General features: G+C 45.6%; 2 non-coding genes across 2 annotated transcripts; both read right to left on the reverse strand.

The window, feature by feature from the left end:
- Window positions 1-5,669: 5,669 nt before the first annotated feature.
- On the reverse strand, window positions 5,670-5,832 carry LOC135025943 (U1 spliceosomal RNA). The gene has a single exon (XR_010222626.1). It is a non-coding gene; the product is annotated as a U1 spliceosomal RNA (small nuclear RNA).
- A 152-nt stretch (window positions 5,833-5,984) lies between these two features.
- LOC135026008 (U1 spliceosomal RNA) lies at window positions 5,985-6,148 on the reverse strand. Its single transcript, XR_010222678.1, has one exon. It is a non-coding gene; the product is annotated as a U1 spliceosomal RNA (small nuclear RNA).
- Window positions 6,149-6,408: the final 260 nt, after the last annotated feature.

The following is a 6,408-nucleotide window of genomic DNA, read 5'->3' on the forward strand; positions in this document are numbered from 1 at the left end:
TATCTGCGCTCGCAAATTTGTTAGACAATATCACAGAAATGTATGATGACACGTTTAGGTATACTGGAAGAGAACTTCAAGCTTATAAAACAGAACTAGTTCAGCATAGAATGATTCTCAATTATCTCACAGCAGTAACAGGTGGATATTGTGTCACACTGGCAACGCAGTACGGCGTGAAATGCTGCACATATATAACGAATAGTACCGAGGACCCGGTCGAGGTCATAGACCAAAAGATGGACGATATTCTCCAATTGAAGTGGGAATTTCGCAGGAGACACAATCTCACCCTTGCTGCTGTGAGTAATGAGCTGACTAGTTGGGTGTCATGGTTGAACCCGCGAAATTGGTTCTCCGGTTTAGGAGAATGGGCTCAAGGAGTTATAATGGATGTAGGGAAGTTTCTCCTATGTATCTTAGGTGTTATCATAACGATTGGCTTGATATTTAGATGCGGTCAGGCTTTAACGAAGTGCAAACGAAGTACCAGGGTGATGAGTTTAAGGAGTGAGGAAATTGTAATGCGATTTCTACGGTCCGTTTCTTTCACCTGTTTTTCCGTTTTCCTCTGAGGTAAAAAGACCCACTTGGACGAGGAATTTGATGAGCCGATATACAGACAACAGATGGATTAAAGAAGAAGTTTTGACAACCTTATACACAGATTTTTGATGAACTATGCCATAGATCCCCAGTTTCCCTAGAAATTTTAAAATTACTCTAGCCCAACACTTTTGTAAATCTATGGACATTGACAAAGCTTTTTGCTCGCACCTTATGGGCAAAAGCACAAAGAAGACTGCATTCAACAGACACCAAACAAGACCTCAATCGACGAATGTTCATTAACCTGACATAGAATACCACTGCATTTACCGTAACTATGTATTTTCTTCATCTCTACAACCTTCAGGTAATTACACACATAGTATAGGGAATACAGGCACAGATATCAGCAATCACATATTCCCCCATTCATGTATCATCAACTAAAATGTGCTCCCCATTTTTGTTACAACCAAAATCCGAAAAAAGCTCGGTAAAGTTTGACAGCCCATCCACAGACCCGTACCACGGGATAAGAAGGAATTCAAATGTATACTTCGCAATACCTCAAAGCTTGATTTAAAACACGTACGGCACGATGATACATGACCCCCCAAACATGGATTCATACACACATGCTTCTGCTATCTCACTAGGTCATACCCTTTTCCTACCTTCTCCTCTCCTCCCCTACCCAACCATGTAAATGTATTAACCCCTGACATATATTTTTCTCTTTTTGAAATGTTTTAGGAAGTGGCAGTTATTGTTGACTGCCAAAGGGTGGACTGTCAAAGTCAGAAAAATATCACGATGCACACTGCCATATTTGCACCTCATATGTGTCCCTGCTGCGCATGCGTGCGCTCTACCGTGCGTGCGCATACTCGCTGTTGCGGGCACCCGCAGGCGCACGGTATGCACATTTACGGTAGAGATTGTGTGCGTCTAGCGGGCGACTCTTTCGTTACATATTTTCACCATATAATGCATTTTGTAGATTATGGTCCCTTTGATAGATTCTGAAAGTTTAGTTAATGTAGTATGTTCCTGGACAGAGAGATCCCTCATTGTTTGATACGAAGGGTCAGACAGGAGTAATACAGTGGTGTTTAGTATCCATCGGAAGAGTATTTAATTAGCAATATTCCGGTGTTGGTTTGAAGCGGATCAATCGCTCGTGCGAATAGTTATGGACATAAGAAGTTTATGAACATTTACTGTATTTGCACTTACTTATCCATGCGGCGGGAAACCCAGTTTCCCTCCCACCTGAGCTGTTGGAAATAGTCACAGCCCACCTGTATGAATCAACCTATGACCTTTTGTTATAATGCGAAGACGAATTCCTGTGTCCAATGAACAATGAGATTGTAGGGACCATTGAATTGTATTGTGTGTGGGGCATAAATAGACAGGCCGATCACATCCAGCACTCACTCTTCATCGGTTATCATTGCTGAAAATCGGGAGCTGGATGTCCAGAGGCGCATGCGATCGTTTCCTTTGTGCGTAAGTTTTCTCCGTAATCATATTGTCTTTTCTTGTTATTATGGGCCATATCTTTCTCTCTCTCTCTTCTCTTTCTCTCATTTTCTCTTAAACGTACTTGTATTGTATTTACTGTGTAGTTACCTGGTTAGTTAGTCTATGTTATATTGTAGTGTATGACTTGTATTGTATTAATTCTTTTGCAAGTATAACATTCATAATATATATATTAGGCGTTGGACCCTAAGCACGGTATTTGTGTATTTCTTATAGTGTTAAGTATTCTCAGAGCGTCGGTGACGCTCGAACAGCTTTTGAGTTAATAAGGTTATACAGTGTTGCATTTACACCCTATCTCTACACTAAGGTTTTACAGCAAATTACATTGTTTGTGGTTTAGACATAAAGGTTTAACATTGTGAGCGTCGGCGCCGCTCGTGATCTCCTCGTGGTCTCGAGCGTCCGCTACGCTGATAGCGTAGCATTACGGTAGTCGCTCACCTATAAGTGTGCCCGATACCAACAGCGTATTCTCGTGAGCGTCTGTATCGCTCGAGCAGCCCGCTCCCGATACAGCGTCCGTTACGCTATAGCGAACCATTACGTTAGTCAGCAGCCAATAGCGTGCCTGCCTGTGATCTCTTGGCCGTGAGCGAACGTGACGCTTGAGCGTCTCGACCACGGCTAAGCGATTGTTACGCAACGAGCGTACCCTTACGGTATTCCATACGCAAATAGCGTACAGTGTTCTTAGACCTCACAAAGGGTTTTAAATAAGATAAATATTTAGCTTTATCAAAGCGCACTGTCAGCAGTGTTCATTCCGGGAGTGGACAACTGGGATGCAGACTTCCTCAGCAGACACGACCTACATCCAGGAGAGTGGGGACTCCATCAGGAAGTCTTCGCACAGATTGCAAGTCGGTGGGGACTGTTCCAGATAGACATGATGGCGTCCCGCCTCAACAAAAAGCTACAGAGGTATTGCAACAGGTCAAGAGACCCTCGGGCAGTAGCTGTAGACGCCCTAGTGACACCGTGGGTGTTCCGGTCGGTCTATGTATTTCCTCCTCTACCTCTCATACCCAAGGTGTTGATAATAGTAAGAAAAAGAGGAGTAAGAACAATTCTCATTGTTCCAGATTGGCCGCGAAGGACCTGGTATCCAGATCTGCAGGAAATGCTCACAGAAGATCCGTGGCCACTTCCTCTAAGACAGGACCTGTTGCAACAGGGGCCCTGTCTGTTCCAAGACTTACCGCGGCTGCGTTTGACGGCATGGCGGTTGAACGCCGGATCCTAGCGGAAAAGGGTATTCCAGATGAGGTCATTCCTACGCTAATAAAGGCTAGGAAGGACGTGACATCTAAACATTATCACTGTATATGGCGAAAATATGTTTCTTTGTGTGAGGCCAGGAATGCTCATACGTAAGAATTCCACCTGGGCCACTTCCTTCACTTCCTACAAACTGGAGTGAATTTGGGCCTAAAATTAGGCTCTATTAAGGTTCAGATTTTGGCCTTATCCATTTTCTTTCAAAAGGAATTGGCCTCTCTTCCTGAAGTAAGTACAAACTTTTGTGAAGGGAGTACTGCATATTCAGCCTCCTTTTGTACCTCCGGTGGTCCCTTGGGACCTTAACGTGGTGTTAAGGTTATGGTTTGAACCACTTAAAATGGTGGAGTTTAAATATCTCACTTGGAAGGTGGTCATGTTATTAGCCTTGGCTTCCGCTAGGCGAGTGTCGGAATTAGCAGCTTTATCACATAAAATCCCCTATCTGGTTTTCCATATGGATAGAGCGGAATTGCAGACCCGTCCTCAATTCCTGCTAAAAGTGGACTCATCCTTTCATATGAACCAACCTATTGTGGTGCCTGTGGCTACGCGTGACTTGGAGGATTCCGAGTCCCTTGATGTGGTCAGGGCTTTGAAAATTTACGTGGCCAGAACGGCTAGAGTCAGAAAAACAGAAGCACTGTTTGTCCTGTATGCAGCCAACAAGATTGGCACCCCTGCTTCAAATCAGACTATTGCTCTCTGGATCTGTAACACGATTCAGCAGGCGCATTCTATGGCGGGATTGCCGTTGCCTAATTCAGTCAAGGCCCATTCCACTAGGAAGGTGGGCTCTTCTTGGGCAGCTGCCCGGGGGTCTCGGCACTACAGCTGTGCCGAGCTGCTACTTGGTCGGGTTCAAACACCTTTGCAAAGTTCTATAAGTTTGATACCCTGGCTGAGGAGGACCTCCTGTTTGCTCAATCGGTGCTGCAGAGTCATCCGCAGGAGCCCGTTTGGGAGCTTTGGTATAATCCCCATGGTCCTTACGGAGTCCCCAGCATCTTTTAGGACGTAAGAGAAAATAAGATTTTAAACCTACCGGTAAATCTTTTTCTCGTAGTCCGTAGAGGATGCTGGGTGCCCGTCCCAAGTGCGGACTACTTCTGCAAGACTTGTATATAGTTATTGCTTACATAAGGGTTATATGTTAGTTTTCATCGGTCTTGGACTGATGCTATGTTGTTTTCATACTGTTAACTGGGTAGTATATCACAAGTTATACGGTGTGATTGGTGTGGCTGGTATGAATCTTGACCTTGGATTAACAAAAATCCTTTCCTCGTACTGTCCGTCTCCTCTGGGCACAGTTTCTCTAACTGAGGTATGGAGGAGGGGCATAGAGGGAGGAGCCAGTGCACACCCAGATCTAAAGTCTTTCTTAAAGTGCCCATGTCTGCTGCGGAGCCCGTCTATCCCCCATGGTCCTTACGGAGTCCCCATCATCCTCTACGGACTACGAGAGAAAAAATTTACCGGTAGGTTTAAAATGTTATTTTTTTCTCTGCAACCCACTGCTAAATTGTGCTTCCTAGCTGTTTTTTATAAAATCACTTAATTAAATCTGGGAGAACAATCTTCATGACAATAGTATCTCCTATGCAAAATAAGTATGATTTGGGATAGGGCTGGGGAGGGCCGTTGCTCAGGCACATCTCTGTCAAGTAAAGGAGATTCAACTGAGGCAGCACAAGGGAACTCTCATCTGGGGACAACAACTGCAGGGAGAACACATATTTTCAGATGAACATGGGGTGGCAGAAGGCTGCCTAATACTGAAGCACCCCCAAACAACAAACCAAATGCAACAACTAGTGCAAGCATTCCTGGGGGATGGCCTGCAGCAGATGGATTTGAATATGGTGATGTCATCCAAGCAGTGGGTCAAAGTTGGCTTCAACCCTCGTCTGCATATGAAAAGAGAAAAGGAGCGTGCAGGGCATGGAGGCCTTTTGTGGTGCTTGGATGACCCCTAGTTCGCATTAAGCACCCCCACCCTCCTTCGGTGTGGGGCTCATGTTGGCCATTCCCCAGCCCCTGAAGCATTCAAGCTGATTTCTTGCAGCAGCTGGGCACTGTAACAGCTCCAGAGCTGCTCTGTAAAGCAAGTAAAAGGGTGTGGGCCCTGCAGCACTACCTGTAGTTTGCATTGTGCATTGGGAGGCACAAAGTAAGCAGACGGGAGGAGAAGTCAGGATAGTGCACAAGGGTATAGAAGGGAGGGGCTCAAGAAAAAAGAAGTGGAACCAGACAGCAAACTAGGCTGGAGAGAGACCTGAGACAAAGAGATCTGAATTACATGAGAGCCGACCAGGGAAAACTCAAATTATGCAGTCAAGTTTCCCACATTTGGGGAAATCGCAGGGGCAGCACACCCAGAGTGCAATGGGTGAGCCTTGCCCTGGGAGAAGCAACTTCATGATCATAGTATCTCACCTGGCAGGTAAGTAGGAGTTGGGCTAGAGCTGGGGAGGGTCGCTGCTCGGGCACCCCCCTGTCAAGTGAAGGAGATCCAACTGAGGCAGCACAAGGGAACTCTCGAAAGAAGAACAAGGCTAGAGGAAGATCTGAGACAAAGAAATCTGACTTTTACCAGAGCTGACCAGAGGAAAGCACAAACACAGTCCCCCACTACCACAAATAATGCAGTCGAGTTTCCCACATTTGGGGAAATCACAGGGGTCAGCATACCCAGAATGCAATGAATGAACCTAACCCTGGGAGAACAATCTTCATGACCATGGTATCTCCTATGCAAAATAAGTATGATTTGGGATAGGGCTGGGGAGGGCCGTTGCTCAGGCACATCTCTGTCAAGTAAGTTGCATTTGATTTGTTGTTTGGGGGTGCTTCAGTATTAGGCAGCCTTCTGCCCTACCATGTTCATCTGAAAATATGTGTTCTCCCTGCAGTTGTTGTCCCCAGATGAGAGTTCCCTTGTGCTGCCTCAGTTGAATCTCCTTTTGGAGAAGACCTCAATAAGATTGTAGCTGATCTGGCTACTGCTAAAACAGCTTGCCTACCTAG

Source organism: Pseudophryne corroboree, unplaced genomic scaffold, assembly GCF_028390025.1.
Source record: "Pseudophryne corroboree isolate aPseCor3 unplaced genomic scaffold, aPseCor3.hap2 scaffold_429, whole genome shotgun sequence".
Taxonomy (NCBI): Eukaryota; Metazoa; Chordata; class Amphibia; order Anura; family Myobatrachidae; genus Pseudophryne; species Pseudophryne corroboree.